Consider the following 16,807-nt stretch of genomic DNA (forward strand, 5'->3'; position numbering starts at 1 on the left):
GAATGACCCACACTTCTTCATTCTGACATAGCTGACAAAAATGTGGGATGATACCCAATGCTCTGACTGCCTCACTACCAGATGTTAATAGCACTGTTAAAAGTACTTCCTGTATTGGATTATGATTCCTAAACCTAAATACTGACTAACTCTCACTTTCAAATTCTTCCTAGTGATTTTATGGAGGATAAGAGTATAAACTGAATTAAAGTCAATTTGAGTCATTCTTTGTAAAGAATCTAGTCTGAAACACCACGAGGAACACGTAGCCTATAACTATATTTTGAATTATCACTGTATCTGCTTTGTGAATGGCATGCTGAAGCAAGCTCAACAATAATTGTAAAATCGACTAAACATTCACTCAACTGCCCATTACAGCCATAAAATTTACAGTGAAAACAGTGCTTGTTCGCTATACAGTGCATTACGCCTATTCTGGTAGGCACTTTGCTCTTCTGAAATATAGCTCACACTGGTTCTGAAAGTAAAAAGAAATCTGAAGGTACAACAGGTGAAAGATATGAGCAGTTTAAAAATATTAGAATCCTTCCTTTTACTGCTGCAGGGATTGTTATGAGTTGTACTTTAGATGTGTTATTAACTTAACACTGCCTGGACATGTGGGGGCTGTTTTACAATTTCGACTTTAACAGATGTGCTCTTTATGTGGCAGTTTCTCCAGAGTTTAGACGCTGCTGTCCTTATAGCGGGGCTGTGAGGCAGATTGTAAAAGTTGCCTTTGAAACTTTTGGCAGATTAATGCTGACATGACAGCCTCGGAGCAGAGATCAAAACGGCTCACCTTCTCAACATACCCCTTACTGTACCATCTGATATCTCACCAGATAAAAAGCCATGGAAGGCAGGCCTTAGGGAAGCAGAAAAACTAAAACATGTTGAGTTTTGTCTGACTGACATAATAAATTGACAGTCTTTGGATCGTTATTCTTGGCTGGTATAAATGCATGCTGTACAGGTGGATTTTAAATGGACAAGTTCATGTAAACTGCAATGATAACTGTAATACAATCAACATTTAGAACATGATTGCTGGGATTTGCACGTTCTCATTTCTATTTAAACGCTTAACTTTGGTTCTTTTTTTTGTTTTAAAAACAACTAAAGACAATCGGAGTGCCTCACACTCCATTTTCTCAGTGACCTGTGTTGTCTTGGTACCACCTTCTAAAACAGGCAGGAAGGCATGCTGAGTGAGGTCTCTGCTGGCTGTAGTCAGACCCAGCCTTTTACACAATACTGGCCGCCTGCAGCAGGACAAGCCCTCCTCCTCAATAACCAACTTCCCATTCTTGATCAAACCTGGGGATTGTAGTGTGAGGGTGGAGATGAGAAAGATGGGAGGAGGTGCGTGTGTGTGTGTGTTTGGTGGTGGTGGGGGGGCACATCCTGCGTGAAACCGCATCCTGAACAAGCATCGCTGCGTCTCACTGTAAATAAATACTCTCTCCTGCGTGCAGCTTCCGTCAACTGTCACCGCCTTGGCTCCCAATCACCTTCAAGTCCAAACAGGAAAGTGCAGGGAGGCAAGGGAGATGGCAGATATGAGCTTTAATTTGCTTCTCGCTGCACTTTAGCCCGGTTGCACACAACTTCCTATTCTCCTGCTCTGACCAGCTGCCCCGGCTTCGTTCCAGACCCTGAGTCCTTCCTGTCACCTTTCATTACCACATTATCCTGGAGGAGGCTCCCTGTGTAGCTGGGAAATCACCATTTGGCGGTAGCTCCCCCCTTTATGTTGTATTGTGTGAGATGTTAAAAGCCACGCGCAACATCCTCAAAGGAGCACTGCTGCCTTGTTACCTGCTAATCCCCTGTGTATTATAACAGGAGATGCGACTGAACAACAAAGCATGACGAAGGTAACAACTAAGACGTGACAAGCTCACAGTCTATAAAATGCTTTGTGCTGTAGGAAGCTCATTGGTTTGCTGCAGTGTGTAAATTTCTATTATTTGACTGAGTCTTAAAGGCCTGCTTGTTGTGATAAGAAAATGACCGGATTATAAGGAGCTACACAGCCAGGAACAGAAGGAAAAAGTGTTAATACAATTTAAGCAAATTCTTTTTCTGTTTTTAATTTCAAGAGTGAGGGCATCCAGGCTCCCTATTCTCCAGCACATCTTGTACTGTTTTATTTCACCTGAAAGAGCTGAGATGAAAATTATACGCAGTTACTGACTCAGTGTTTGCCTCAAAAAGTCATGAAGTAACTAATCTGTTTGACTGAGCCGCATCCATACTCCTTATAAAGCCTGGCTAGTGACATCAAGACGGTTTACTCTGAAAGGATAGACGGCAACTTGCCGTGTACTGCATACAGCTATGTGCATTTAGCATAGAGTTAGTACTTGTAGTTGATCGTGTAAATATTATTCTCGAGCAAAGGCTGGATGAGACCTTTGAAACACACAGTTCTAAGTTTGAGCCTGGACTGTGAGTCACTAACACAGTGCTTCACAACAAACCTCCAAGTGCAGCTTGTTGTCCACCCTTGTCCAGCCTTCAGAGCTGCATGGGCTCTATTGGCACTTGAATGCTTATAAAGACCAGATGGGTACTAACAATATCAAAACAACCAATAGATTTACAACTAGTATTCTGAAAAAGTTAGGATGTTGTGTAAAAGGTAAATACAAACAGAATGAAATGATTTGCAAATCTCATAAACCCATATTATATATTTACAATGGAATATAGTAAACATATGAAATGTTTAAACTAAGACATTGTACCATTTTCTGGAATGTGTAAGCTGCCCATACCATAGGCACTAATGCACCCCCATACCATCAGAGAGGCAGCTGTTTGAACTGTGTGCTAATAACAGGCTGGATGGTCCCTCTCCTCTTTAGTGCAGAGGACATGGCATCTGTAGTTTCCAAAATGAATTGAATTTGTCTGACCACAGAACAGTTTTCCACTTTGCCTAAGTCTGTTTGAAGTGAGTTTTGGTCCAGAGAAGACAGTGGCATTCCTGGATGGCTCCTTCTTTGCACGATAGAGCTTTAAGCAGTATTTGTGGATGGTACAGGGAACTGTGTTTACAGACAATTATTTGTGGAAGCGTTCCTGAGCCCATGCAGTGATGTCCACAACAGAATCAAACCTGTTTTATTGCAGCGGACCCTGAGGGCCTGAAGATCACAGACATCCAATATTGACTTTCAGATTTCTCCACATTCTTAACTTCCTTTGATGATATTATGAACTGTAGATGGTGGGACATTCAAAGTCTTCCCAAATTTCCATTGAGGAACATTATTCAGAAATTGTTCCACTATTTTGGACACATTTTTTTTCCGCAGATTGATGAACCTCTGCCCATCTTTACTTCTGACAGACTCAGCCTTTCTAAACTGTTCTTTTTATACCCAGTCCTCTTACTGACCTCTTGCCAATTAACCAAATTAGTAATAAAATACCACTTTTATTCTTCTTTATTATTCATACCACTTACTTTTAAAGCCTTCCGTTTCCTCTGTCCCAACATTTTTTAGATGTGTTGCTGCCAACAAATTTTAAATTACTTTTTTTTTTAGGAATTGTACAATTTCTTACTTTAAACTTTTAATATGTTTTCCATGTTCCATTGTGAATAAAATATGGGTTTACGAGGTTTGCAAATCATTGCGTTCTGTTTTTATTTATATTTGATGCAATGTGCCAACTTTTTCATAATTGGGGTTGTGAAAAAAGAACATTGGCATTACTTTTGAAGGAATTTTATACAATGTATAACTAATATAAAGTTCATTTAAAATTAAATAATTTTCTGACTGAAATAATACTATTGTTGATGGACAAACTAAAGGAAACACTGCTAAAGCCTCTTGATAGACCTGCAACAATATAAGTACTTTACTGCTTACCCCTCCCATGGCCTTCAGATCAAATTGACCTGAAGTTACACGGGCTTCTCTGCCTCTCTTCATCTCTGTCTCTTTTGAGGGTTTCAGGAGGGTTAAACGTTCTCCCTGATAAACTCTATTTCTGACAACTTTCCCAATAACAAAATCTAGCACTTTTCAAGCATTTCCAAGGTGAGTGTTGAAGATTTTTTAGCACCTTGCTATAAAGAAACAAAACTACATTTATGACAGAAAAAGATAATTATGATTTTTTTTTCTTACCAAATAATTCACTATGAGTAAAACCTTACACTAAATACAGCAGAATCCCCACTCATTAAAATCTGAGTTTCTTTTAATATAATCAAAAGTGAAGCATTTTAGGCTCCTCCTAAAGTGATTTCACTGTACATTTTATGCTAATATTGTGCTACAGTCACAGATAAAAAGTAAATAGTATTTACATTTTACACAATCTCACAGTTTTTAGGACTTAGCAATGGGAATAGCAGTAATGCAGTCTAAATATAATCTATATCAATTATAGTCAATCTTTTTTCGTCCATGGTAATAGGTAAAATTGGTTAAAAAAAATAAAATAAAAAAAGTTTCTAAATATTTCTACTGATGCACAAAAAGTTTTTACATCTCGTCTGACCTGACATTTTCACTCACCAGCTGTTTCACTGTCCGAACCAACTCACGTAAAGTTATACACCCGACAAATGGCTTCTCAGAAACTGTCCAATATCCCAAATCTTTCAAAGGAAGAAGAAAGTAATTGCTGGAGAAGATCTTGTTCTCTTGTGGCTCTCCACTGGAGTCGTTCCTCCTGAAGGTTTGCTTCCTGTTAGTTCTGTTCCTGCTAATTCTTCTACTAAACTACAAGCATAAGCAACATAACCTATACCACCCTGTGGCAGCACGATGCAACCTAGTCCATTAGCTTCAAGCTACTTAATGGAGACAGGCTGATTCATGTTACGTTTCTGTGGCTTTTCAGAAGACAGCTTCAGATTTTTTTCACTTGTAAAAAGGAGACAATAACAAGTTTATCACAAAGAGGACAAAGTTAGGAAACAAACAAAAAAAGAAGCACAAGATAAAGGCACAAACAGTGGAATATCTCTTTGTTTTTCTACCCCACAAAGCAAACCGTTGTTTACTAAGACCTCTGTGTTTTCCACTGCAGAGCGAAACTAAACGGCCAAAAACAGCAGAAGCAGAGGAAAGAGCCCACAAGTCAGACTTGCAAATGTCCTCTGAAACCTGACCCCTCAGAGCCACCTTACTTGCAAACATCATTATCCAAAATGACGTCTAACAACCAGAGCACCAAGATTCCATGACGTGTGACGTTGGGAGAAATGGGATTGCAGAAATGTAGCCTTTTCTTTTTAATCTGAGTTTCCAGTATGAAACCAACATCCTAAAAGTACTTGGCATCAACGGCCGCAGTTCTTTATTGGCTCGTGCTCACGCATCTTCAAATCAGAAATATTTCCCACCCATCTGGTCGGAAATCAGCTGCACGTAATCGAGCAAAGTCCAAATCTGAGTATCCTCGCTCTTTTCAGGACATTAGCAGTGTTTCGCAAGCTGTTTTCTGCATTGTGGTTGCATTTGTGTTGAGCTGTATCATCTTAATCAGACAGTTACAGGCTTCTAGTCTCTGCCTGAGGAGGAGACTCACTGGCCTAACACATTACTTTAAAGGGCAGCATCTCACTGAGCACGTCTGAGCCTGCCCAGGGGGAGTGTGAGTGTCTGCGCATTTGGGTGTGTTTATGTTTTATCCTCAGGACCCCCGATTGTTGTTCATTTCCTGTGCAAAGACAAAATAAGCACAAAAAGGCCAAAATGTGCTCTTCCCTGGCCTTCACCCACATCACAGCACTTTTCCGCACAAGTGGCTAACCAGAGATAATTATACAATTAAAACAATTTTCCACATCTATCTGTCAGCCTGATCTAATTCCCCATTCGAACGACACTAATGGAATAAGCCTCTTTTTCTCTCCTTCCTCAAGCAAAGCCTTGTTCTTTTTTATCACAAAACACAACAAAGCCATCTCCGACAGAAGCACGGTGCTGTATTTGTTTAGCAGGAAGTTTGTGAATTAAAAGAAAAGCAGCAGTTTGTTTATTACAACCCACAGCACAGCAGGAAACGTGGGAGTTCATTTGATTGTTAGTTCAAATTAACACTTGGCTGCAGAAAAAAGGAGAAAAACAGTGACCTTCATATTTTCTGAAACAACACTCCCTTCTCGCACTTCTGACAGGAAAGCTGAATGTTAAATGTGACAAAAGCCGTTCCATTAAAGCTAGGTTTGACATTTCGCAGCAGATTGAGAAAAATCAAGAACACATTTTCATTGCTCAAATGAACTGGAGCAACAAGACTCGATAATCTGTCCAGTGGCTGATCAAGAGAAAGGAATGGACTTGAAAATGTTCACAAAAAAAAAGGGAGGACTTAGACAAACCTTGACCTGGATATCCTGCACCTCCGTCCACTCAGTATGGAGAAGGAACACAGATAGGAACTACTCCTACACAAGTTCAAGGGAAATGCTTACATGGCATGTCTCTGTCCCTCTCAGCCAGCCCCAACAAATACAATGGCAGCAGAGGAGTTTTTTTTATGTTTATGAGCACTCCTGAAGGGGATATGCATATCCATTAGATATGAGACCGCCAGTACAAAAGGTCTGGTATTAAACCACAAGCGAGTGCCCCATCAGCAGAGAGGAAAAAGCTGCCTTTTATGGCAACTGATCCCAGACTCGAGCCATTGGCCACAAAGCCCGCAAATGAGGCGTTAAGTGTAGTAGCTGGGCAGCAGAGAAAAAAAGAGCAGAGGGCTGTGACCCTTTTCTCATCCATGCATGATTCTGCTTCTTCTGCTTCTTCTTCTTTCCATCTTGCTTTCTTGTTCAAAGTACAGTACATAACAACCTTAGCAAATTGACAACCTTCATAACTAAAAAGACTGTCACCTGCAGCAGAAAGTACTCCTGCATGTGTATCGTTGATCCCCTAAACCTGTGTCCTATACAACAGTTCAAGATCTCTCTAATAGACATTTTCTGTAATTAATAACCACATAGGGGCATGGCTAGAGCAACAAAGTTAAAAAACACAACCTGACACAGAGATTGGGAAACAGAGTGAAGATAGGGTCCTGCTGGGGCGGTTTCATCATCGAGCCTGACCCCCCCTGCTGCTGGGAATGGCAGGAGATGGAGGGAGCGGGGAGGAGATAGACTCTTCTTCACAGTCAGAGATTTAATTGCACGCAGATTCCATTACCTCTGCACAAATGTCACATTCTCTCCTGATCAGGGGGCATAGCAGCCACTGGCAGCATGGCTGGCAAGCAGCCAGACTATAGTGCGGAAAGTGTTCAGCCAATCAGGACTCTCGGGGCAGACAGAGGTGAGCAGAGGGACAGGAGGCAACTAAAGGTCTTTCAACGTTAACACGGATATTTTGCAAAACATTTGTGCGTTTGAACCTCTCATCCACACACAGCTAGAATTTTGGGGAAGAAAAATTGAGATTTCTAAAATGCTTTTAGTTTAGGCTGATGTTTAATCTACTACATGCATGTCCAACTATGATTTGTGCACTGTGCATGCACTAGTAACCCCAACAGCATCAGAGCCGTTGTTACTGGTTTATCAACGTCTGGCTCACTCTGTCCTGATCCATTAAACTCCAGTCATGTGCAGAAAAGGTTAATTATTGTGAGGGAAATTGTAAATGTCAAAACATGAGCTTCAATTATTTGGAGGGAATCTCTAACCTTGTTTAGAACGTTCTTTCTTTGTATTTTGATGGGTGGGTAATGTAGCGATGAGGTAGGAGAACTTCAGCTTTATTTTGTTAAAAATTCTGTTCTTTGTTTGCATAGAGACATTTTTTTAAATGAAGGAAATAAATATGAGTTTACAAATCATACCTGGATTAGAAGTATTAAAAATAAATAAAAAGGAGAGTCAAACTCAAAATAACTAATGATGCAATTTTGCAGTAATTATTATTATTATTATTACAGATTCTGATAATATCTTGATTTTTACAACATAGAAAAAAAGTTTTTTTTACATCAATCAAAATCATTTGTTACAGTTAAATATTCCTGACAATAAAATTGCCTGTATGTATAATAAACCTATTATTTTTCTCATAAAAAACTAAAACTGTAAATAAGATCAAGCTAAGCGATGTATTCAGTATTTTGTTATTATCTAAAAGAAATCTACTTTTATTTGGGTATCTGTTTCAGAGTGAAAATCACTAATTTTTATCCCACAGATAAAAATGTGTTTATTCATTTAATTTAGTGAGGGGAAAAATACAATAAGTCTAAACTTAACAAATGAAAATGCAGCTTTTATTTGTGATATTTTTATTTTTAACAAAACAAAAATACTTTAAAACTAAACAAAAAAAAAACAAACAGAAAAGACATTTAAATGTATTTTGTTTCTATGTTAACAAAATGCATTTGAAGATATCATGAAAAGTTGTAAAATTTTGACAAATAAAACAATTTTGGTTTCTTTTATTATGTACTATGATGTCCCTCATTGTCTGTGGCAGATTCAGTTATTACTTAAAATGTTTGTTAATTTACATGGACATAGCTTAACCATGTCTTCAGTGATTTCCTCTGTTTACATGTAAACCAGTTCTGGGAAAGTTAGTTCACCGGCACGGAGCTTTTCTGCAAACAGGGACTAAAATAAGGGAACAAAACTAAGGGTTTGTCCTATTCTAGCCTCCAACTTTAAGGTGGATAAAGTTATTAAATGGCCGGCAATACAAAGCTACTGCAAGCACGTCTGTGCCTCATTGTGCTGCTCAGAAATACAAAGAAAAAGTGGGAGTGTAGTAGCACTGTGAATACACACTAGGTGAGTTTTGCAAGACAAATACCTAAGTCATTTTATGTGGTATTTAGCTATTGCGATGTAAACTGTGCCGTCTGATTTTTTAAATCTAGTCAATAGAAGTCTATAAAATACACCATGCAATAAAAAGAGTTTAGTGACCATATGATTGATAAAGTGTCAGAGTAGGACAAACAGTTTAAATCATCAGGTTTTCTCTGAACAACGGTCTCAAGAATCCATCAACATTAAGATGCTGAAGGCAGTCAGTTCTTGAAGTTGTTGTTTTGTAAAGTATCTGTTTGCAAACCAAACAACAAAAAGAAGATATTCAGCTAAATGGTCAATTGTTTCAGGTACAGTATGCTGCCTTCTGACAGTAACGATTATATTACAAGAATTACGTTAAGACACCATTCTAACAACTTGGGACGTCCAAGTTTACAGGCAGCTCTTGTTGTCTGTGCTGACTTGCCAAATCTAAAAACAGTTACACATAAGAGCAGCCTGAGAACCTTCGTAAACTGCTGCGAAATATCTGCTTGTTGGCGAGCCGACACAAATACAACCCTTCGGTTTATTTAATTTCAGCTTGTTTCACTATCGCTTTTTAGAACCACAATTTGAACAAAAAAAAAGGTTCAGAAACTTCACAGGCTGAAGCACGCACTTGACTAGACGCAATAAAAACGATCACTTGGAGTGATGGCACGTACCCTGATCACTTGTGCAGAGTAGGGTGGCACTTCATTCTTCCAGTCAGAGTTCAGCTCACAGTCCTGAGGGCAGGACCAGGGAGGTTTTGTGTAGGAAACACACACAGAGAGAGAGAGAGAGAGAAACAGAAGGAGACACGACAATTACAAACAGGAAGTGAAAGGTGGGGAAAGCCCCTACCCTGGTTTGCTGAGCCCACACGTACAGAAATGACATAAGAACTGGTAAAAGAAAACGTGATCTTATTCACCCACAAGCGTTCACTAAGGTATGACACACTCATTCCTTCTGGAATCTCCTGCCCTACATGCATATAAAGTTAGATTTCTTTCATTTGTGAGCAGGTGAAGACACAGAATGAAAAATGTCAGTGTGGTTTCATTATAATTTGTGACACTTGAAATACACACAGATGCAGAATGAACTGCATATATGTTATAACTAACTACAGGATTCGCAGCTCATAAAGTTATATTAATAAATAAACTATCGCTGTCCCAAAAAACTATACTAGTTTGAGCTCTAAATTATGTTTTGCCCACATTTGACTTAGAACCAAATAACTAAAATACATATTTTGATTATATTTTACTGTAAATGACACAAAGGTATTATCTGATCTTTTTTTCCAACACAGTTCCCAGGGTTTTTTTTTTTTGAAAACAACACTGCGCATGTGCAACAGCTCATTCACTTTTACAGAAGGTTAATCTGAAGATCTATAACCATTCAGACAAGTCGACACGTCTGCATCGATGCACACTTTAGTTGCGTTCACTGGTTTTTCTCATGATGAATCACAGTGCGGCTGTCTGGTTTATGCCTGGTCGTAAACGTTTTGGGTTCTGATGACTGGAAACACTTGACATTTTCTTAATTTTCTGTATGAAACCTCCTTTGAGATAGGTTTTTTTGTGGAATCATTTAAATTTTTTTGAAAAATAATGAACCAGAACTAATAAAAAAAACCCAACACTTATCGAGTGAACGGATGTAAAAACAGTTGAATATTCAGGTGTGGCCCAGAAATTTAAAAAAATGCACTTTGGAGAATTTTAGCCAGAAAAAGAGTAAACAAAGTCAATAAATGTTTGATTAAAAAAGGAACTCATTAAGCGTTGTGATTTTTACTTTAATAATAACCTGATATCTTGAATATGACAGGGGTTTTTTTGTACATAAATGATGCAGTGCATATCATTACAAAATGTCTGAGACGAGCTCGACAAACAAGCTGACGTTAAAACTCAGAGGCATTCATCTGTGGCCAGATAAACAAGTGGAGAGATGCTAATGACTTCCTTATACAATTCAGATCATGCAAAAGAGGCAGAGGAATTGATGGCTTCTGGTTTCGCCCTTGTCACAGGAGTCATGGCTGCATGTGTGGCGCGTTGCCCCATGAGATATGTGCATACAACTTTGCTGTTTAATGTGGTAGTGTTCGTAGCAGCGTAGCACAACAATTCAGCTCCCAGCTAATTGGCTCGCTCCATTAAAAAAAAAAAAAAAAAAGTGTGTCAACAACTAAATCTATAACTCTGCTTTCAAGTTAAGCTGTGCAGCTCTGCAACCAGACACAACAAACCACAGGCGCGCCGTCCCAGCTCCTCATAATTCACCAGTTTGGAATTCAACTAACCCCATTAGTTTAGCCGTTGTTTCAACAGTCTGTCCACATTCCTCGGCCTCCCATCAGCCTCAGATAAGACCCTTCTGATTACTCACTCGCATGCCTGCCATTACACTCAGAAATATGTGGATCCTAATAGAGAGCCCCTGTCACCAGGGATTTATGGCTGTGCGGTTGTGTCGCTGTGCCCCTCTAAAAAGAGGGCATCAGTGCCCAAGACATCTAACACTGACACTCAGATGTTTACGTGTTAAAACAACATATTAACTCAGACTTTTGCTTTTTCTAATGCAATCAGCAGTGGGATTTGAACATTGGTTGTTATGGTTTTATTTGTTCATAAAAGCACAACATAAAACAAACACCAAAAAGCTTTGACAGCAAAGCTTATTCATTTTGTGGTCTTTTTGGCAAGCTTTCCACTCAACAATCATTGACTCCTACTCTAACAACATGTGGTTGTAATCCCATTTTTTTAACTTAAATTACATATCTGTTTCTGAGCTCTTCATTCAGCAACCTTACAGGATGTTTTGAGAGCAACAATCGCAGTTTTGAAACAAACATTGCAAAACAACTGAAGCAACACAGCCTTATACAAGAGTGTCAGCTTGGCTGGCTAAACCTAAAGAAATCTGACAAAAATAAAAATTATCTTTATAAGACGCAGCGAACACTTCAAAAGGGTGACCTTGGTATTGGTGTAGCCTAACCAAGAAGCGTGCGTGCAATTTTACAAGCAATTTTAAACTGTGTGAAAGATAATAATAGAACATGACAGTGGAGGCAAAAGAAACGAAAAGATGAATGAAATAGTTTGCACCCTGGCACCACATAGGTCAAAAGCCTCCTTTCACCACCATCTCTGTTTTCTCTGTCCACAAAGAAAGAGTAAATAAGTCATTAATGCAAACTATACAAAAAAAAAGAATAAATAAAAAAAAAAACTCAATTCGACAATAGCCCTTAGCTTTTACTTTTCTACAATACAGATGAAACTTCACAAAACTGACTCTTTATATTCATTTTTTAATGCTTTTGGAATATAACTTAAAACATATCTTACGTTGTGAAGTAAAACAAGGAACTAACCTGGCTGGCTAAACCATGTGAATTTTAGATTTATCAGTTCATTTCAAGGGGAAATTTTAGTTATGTATTTATTTTTGATATCATGCAGGTAAGAGTGGGTCCCCTGTTTAACTGAGAACATCTTTCAAAGTTGAATGTTTGCAGTACAAACATTTGTGGAAGTGGACAAGGACCTGACCAAGAATATTTTTGGAGGACTTCAGACGGTCTGATTGAGAGCAAAGTTAAATCTACTTTTATTCTTCACAGGAGCGAAGTACCTACAAAGATTACAGCTAAACAACGTGTAGTAGTACTAAAAACAGTATGAAAGAGGTCAGACTCTCAAGGCGGTTTACCAAAGAAACTTCAGAGAATAAAGTTAATGCTTTGGCATGGTAAAAGACCTAAAATATTTCACAACAGGAAACCCACAAAGATCCCAGAGTTGAATATGTTCCCTACAGACGAATGAGATCCAGTTCTTCTAAAACGATGTGCAGGACCAATCAGGAGTGATATACAAGACAGTTTTTACCTAAACAGCAGAGAGGATATATCGTGGACAAGTAACAAGTCAATTCATAAGTGACCAAATATAATATTTTTCTCTTACTTTCTTATAGGTGACATTTCTCCGTTGGTCTCTTTAAATCTCGAGTGTTTGCGACAAAGCGACCAGTAAGTTGTACGTTTTGCGCGACCAATTTTTAAAAAACACAGCTTATTTTTGTGGACACGTCTTGTAAAGCTGTATTCTAGGCCGTGCACTAGGGCTGTACAATAGTGTGTAGAGAAAATGTATCGTCATTGCAGTATCAATATTGCAAATACTAAATGGACTCTGACTGGCCTTGATGCCCACACTGGCTTTAGATGACAGTGAGGAGTGAGAAAAATGTGGGTTTAGCACAACTGATATAGTCATTGCAATAATCAACAATAATATTGCACGCTGCGTGTGGTGTGCACATTATTTCATTGCACACCTCCACCCATGTACCCACCTTGGCAGTAGATTTAATCTACAGGAGCACACTTTTTAAATATATTTTTGAACCTTTTTTTTAAAAAAATAATTCTTGTAAAAATACAGCTCTGGTAGACTTGGGACAGGTTGGAGAGAAGGGTTGCAGACAGGTCTGAGACACCTGCAACGATTTGTTCAACAATTTTTCAAATGTTCAAAATTCAAGCTACAAGACTGCAACACTTTTCTACTAATAAAGTAAGGAAATTGAGAAACCCCCCACTGCAAACTTCACAAGATATTCTGGAGGCTCCTGTTAATCCTGTTCACCAGCTAGTTGATCATCAGTTGCAGAATAAGCAACACGACAGTGCAAAAATAAAGTCAAAAGGCTGTACACGAGGTCTCCCGTGTATCTACAGTAACTTCAATTCAGCCAGTTTTAGCCAGAAACTGCAGCAGGAGATACCGGTGCTGTGTCGGATCAATGGCTTGACCCATTAAGTCACGCCACTTCCAGTACCTCATCTAATAAGAGCCAATCTTTGGGTACACCCCGAGCTGACCCATGCTACTGGGGACAATTACAAGAGAGTGGTCTTTCAGGACCAACGCCCACTTGACCCGGTAGAGTAAAGACGTGGAGGAGATCCACATGATTTAAACTCCTCCCTAAGACGCGCTGACAAGGTTACAGGGTCATTGCAGACATTAACAGGTCAGTGTGTGGCCCACTTGGGAACAATTACTCCCAGTCACAGCTAAGTGGACACTTGATTGAACACGACGGAGCCAGGACACACTTCCCACAGATAACAATCCCCAAAGCCATTTAGGATAAAAAGCCCTTGTGATACAGCCTTTATGGGCAAAATTCATCTTCCCTTTTCCCTTTTAAAAGAATGTGAGAGTGTGATAGAGAGCCATTCTTTGGAAGAGATGAGTTTCTCAAAGCATTACCGTTTTCTGCTTATGACACAGAAACAATTACAAGGTGACTGGGAGAGAAGGCTAAACAACGGGATGAGCTTTTAAGATTTCATTTTTCATTAATAGCGAAAACAGATATGGCATCTCTCCAGTGAATACTTACATTTTCACCAGCATCAAGGATCTGAACCCGATAACATTACAGTTCCTCATAAATACCTCATCTCTGATTAATGCTGTGGATGCTGCAGGTTTTTTTTTTTGGGGGGGGTTATTTTAATGGTGCTCAACCTTTGACCTACTGACAGTATGACCCTTTTCCCACCACAGTGACTAAAAACTTCGCCCCAAACATCTGGTGTCTTATGCATCTACGCAGTAACAAAAACAAATAGTTGGTACGTTTCATCATAATGTGTGGGTTTGGTGTGGACTATAGAGGGAAAAAAAAACTAAACAGATGTTTTTCGGCTAGCTACTGCAGATAAAATAGCAACTTTGTATAACGGTCACTCTTGTCCCACAGTTTCTTCATAAACAAATAGGGCTTATCGATTCACAAACACATTTCCCCTGCATTTGCATAAGCTCTAAGCTGTTTGCAGCATTGTTTCTGTAGAATGTTTTTTTTATTGTTTTGCAGGGGCTTTGTTTGTTTATTTGTGTGCATTATGAAATCAGTTCCACATTGTCCCCCTCCAATCTGCTGTGGTGGCTGACGTTGCAGCTGTTGATTGTTAGTGGCTGGAGATGACATAGTTCGCCACTTCTTCAGAAAACAGTGCGCCCAAACACAGCTGCAGAGGAGACGGGAGGAGAGACTTTGCCTCCTTTTTTAAATAAAAAGATAAACAAATCAGTCTGCTGGCAAACTGATAGCACTCCAGAAGCACTGCTCATTACTTTTCTATGTCTTTTTGTCTGAGGGAGCAGGAAGTTCAACACCAGCTGCAATAAAATAAAACTGAATTTTCCTTCAGTTCATTTGGAAACCCTGACTTTTAGCCATACCAAAGGGCCCTGCACAGTTAAACATTGCATGTGAAGGTCAAAAGCAACAGGCTGTCCTACTAGTTGTTGTGGCAGCTACCTTTATTCCCCAGGATCGTTTTGTCACCAAGCGGGCTTTATGTGAATACCCTCTAGGTACCACTTATTTAAAGCTGGCAAAAGTCCCACAAGCAACATGAAGGGCAATGAGAAGAAGAGAATAAGCTGCATCATTTACTCAACATGATTTACTGCTGTGCGTGTCAAAGCCCATGACTAAATGATTTATGTTTCCTAATGCCTGTTATTCCTGTCAACCAAATGTGTGTTGTATGTGCTACACAAAAACAAACAAGTGTCAAAGAGCTGATAAAGAGGGTATCAAGACATTAACCGCATAAAATCACATTTACCAACAAGCATATTTACAGCCTTAAATCCATTTACACCGAAGAAATCTCCCCGTGTGTTGCGCACCGCACAGACTCCACAAACAGACAATAAACACATTGTAATTAGAATGCCAACTCTTTAATTATGTGTGTCATTTGGGGATGGTCGAGCTCACTAATTGTCAGAGTGATGTTAAAGGACTGGGGGAGAGTGGAAGGAGATTCGGCCTTGGGCTCTATAAAAAAACGTATTCCCTGGTCTCCGAGGGCGTTAGAAAGGCAGAAAATTCAATTGGCACGGTTCCAAAAAAAATAGTCCAAACAGCTCTAATCAGCAGGGAACAACTCCATGCAAATCATTTACATTAGAGCAGCCAAAAAAAAATATCAGGAAAGCATCTGAGGTTTGACTCTCTGAATATAAATACAGGGGAACTCCTTTACCTCTTGTAACCTCACTGCCAACTGTCTACACACAGAAAAGATTGGCTCTGGTTGCTACTGATCAAACCTAAAGCTAGAAAAAAAGTGAAGTTGCAGTTTGCATCCATCTCTCTCCTCCAGTCACCGTGTTATGGCCCTGACGAACGGCCACACAAGTGTTTGATTGGTACCACATCTGACACAGGAAGACAGGAGCAGACAGGTAGACTTTATAAGCAGACTTGGCAAAAGAACCTCAGAAACACAGACAGTGCTCAAAAACCGTAAGTCCAAAATAAAAAAAATGCACTTAACTTTTTACTTTTCTACAATACAGATGCAACTTCACCAGATAGTGGATCCAGAACAAACTCAAACTTTCGCTTTCAAATCCTTTATAATAGATTGCTTTAAATCAAGTAGGGAGACTTATTCAAAAGTTGCTTTTTATGTCATCAATATGGATTTTGAAGTTTTAAATTTGTTTTTACCATTTTTTAACATTTTAAGGTTTAGGTACTTGATTTAATAAACAACACTGAGACTGTTAAAATTAACTCTGAGGTTATTTTTTTTTACAGCCATGTTATTTTAAAGTGTATGCAGAGGCCTGTTGTCACCTTGTGTCCTTACAATTAAAGTTTCTCATCACATTTCAGAGCTACTGAAACGTATTCCAGCTATTTATTGATGGCAACAAAGGGGAAAAAACAACCAATCACTGCAGACCGTGTGCCTCTTCAGCAAATTAAAACTCAAACTGAAATGTTTTAGAAACATTAGGATGGGCTCAACCTTACGGATAAGGAGAGGAGAGGTGCGTTCCGTCATCTAGGGGGGGAACCCAGAAGAGGACGGCTGTTCTTACACATTGAAAAGAATCAGTCAGGTGGTTCAGGCATCTCCTA

At 39.1% G+C, this 16,807-nt stretch overlaps 1 protein-coding gene across 5 annotated transcripts in view; it reads right to left on the reverse strand.

Annotated features, from left to right (window-relative positions):
• foxp1b (forkhead box P1b) overlaps positions 1-16,807 on the reverse strand; it is a 175,265-nt gene that overhangs the window by 140,058 nt on the left and 18,400 nt on the right. For 3 of the 5 annotated variants that reach the window (XM_037975527.1, XM_037975522.1, XM_037975523.1), the window contains exon 3: positions 9,490-9,552. The exons of the other annotated variants lie outside the window; for them this stretch is intronic. The gene's annotated coding sequence lies outside the window, so the exon portion shown is untranslated. The remainder of the gene's footprint in view (positions 1-9,489; positions 9,553-16,807) is intronic. 5 annotated transcript variants of the gene reach the window in all.

The sequence above is a fragment of the Kryptolebias marmoratus genome, linkage group LG4 (assembly GCF_001649575.2).
Source record: "Kryptolebias marmoratus isolate JLee-2015 linkage group LG4, ASM164957v2, whole genome shotgun sequence".
Classification (NCBI taxonomy): domain Eukaryota; kingdom Metazoa; phylum Chordata; class Actinopteri; order Cyprinodontiformes; family Rivulidae; genus Kryptolebias; species Kryptolebias marmoratus.